The 1,435-nt window shown below is 49.3% G+C and overlaps 1 pseudogene; it reads left to right on the top strand.

The window, feature by feature from the left end:
• The first annotated feature begins 365 nt into the window (after nt 1-365).
• On the top strand, nt 366-1,197 carry LOC125157669 (tubulin polyglutamylase complex subunit 2-like; annotated as a pseudogene).
• The last annotated feature ends 238 nt before the right edge of the window (nt 1,198-1,435 follow it).

Genomic DNA, 1,435 nt, shown 5'->3' with positions numbered 1-1,435 from the left:
TTGTTGTTTCCCTAGAGGTAATCCATCATTTCTCTCTAGCTGTGTTCAAAGATTTTCTTCGAAGATGTCCTGGCAGTGTGGTGTGGAGTGGCTGTCAGGGCCAGGAGAACAAGCACCCATGTCACTATCACTCCCAGAGCAGCCCAGGCCCCCCTTCTCTGCCCCACTGCGCTCTCAGATGCCAAGCACTGCAACTCCCTGCATGCAGTGAACTGGGCCACGGAGCCTCTGGGGCGATGTCCAGCCCTCCTGCCCAACCTGCTCTCCCACCAGTCGCCACCTCCACCCCCAGTGCACAAAGAGCCCATGTATGAACCATGGAGGAGGCTTCAGCCTGAGGCTGCAGCCAGCTGCACCTGGAGAAGCTGACCCTGGGGATCATGCACATCCTAAAATCTTCTCCAGGTGTAACAAAGGTGGCTATCATAGAAAAGCTGCCTGCTGAACGTCATATGATTTCTTCAGGGGAACAAAAAAGTAACTGCTTGCTATCAGAGGATGTGAAGAATTTTTATCTGATTAACAATGGCTTCCACATGACATGGAGTGTGAAGCTGGATGAGAACACCATTCCATTGGGCAGCATGGCAATTAATAGAATCTCAAAACTGACTCAACTCAACCAGTCTTCCATGTATTCACTCCCTAATGCACCAACCCTGGAAGACCTGGAAGATGATGCACTTGAAGCCAGTGAGAACCAGCCAGAGAAGCCTCACTTTGATTCTTGCAGTGTGATGTTTGAGCTGGATCCTTGGAAATGGGAATGGGAAGGTTTACCTTGTCTACAAAAAAGGGAAAGCAGCAGTAGCATAAGACATTGACTTCCGGTTCCTGGCCAGAGCATTACACTGGCATTTGATCACAGATACTTGTACTGGTTACTATTGCCTGCTCATCATGCACCTGGGCCTGCCGGAGTGGCAGTATGCCTTCACCAGCTATGGCATTAGCCCACAGGCCAAGCAATTGTTCAACACATATAAACCCATTACCTACAACACAAACCTGCTCATGGAAGAGACCTACTCCTTCATGAACAAGCTGGATCCCAGCAAAATGTTCAAGAGCAAGAGCAAGACCTTAATCTCCAAAAAGAAAGCTCCTGCATAGCCTACACGTGGCCAGAAAGGGCCCTCAGGTCCTCCCTCCACCTCTAAATACTCTTCTAGCTCTGGAAACCCCATCCAGAAATGAGCATCACCACCTCCCCACCAGCTCCACAGCAATAATTTCCATGCACAGATATCCCAAGCCTCAGATTCTGTGCGTGGAACCATGTTTTTCTTCCTACATGAGTAAGCCAAATCCTAGGCCTTTTACTCCTGTTGGCATTAGCCAGGAGTTCAAAGGCGTACTCAGGTCTCCCCCAGGGTCATTTCTCCATCCAGCCTCTGAAAGCTGTGGAGCATTTGTTTAAGTAGATAAATAGATC

Source organism: Prionailurus viverrinus, chromosome X, assembly GCF_022837055.1.
Source record: "Prionailurus viverrinus isolate Anna chromosome X, UM_Priviv_1.0, whole genome shotgun sequence".
Lineage (NCBI taxonomy): Eukaryota > Metazoa > Chordata > Mammalia > Carnivora > Felidae > Prionailurus > Prionailurus viverrinus.
Note: the sequence above shows the minus strand (reverse complement) of the source record. Positions and strands in the feature narration are given on the sequence as shown.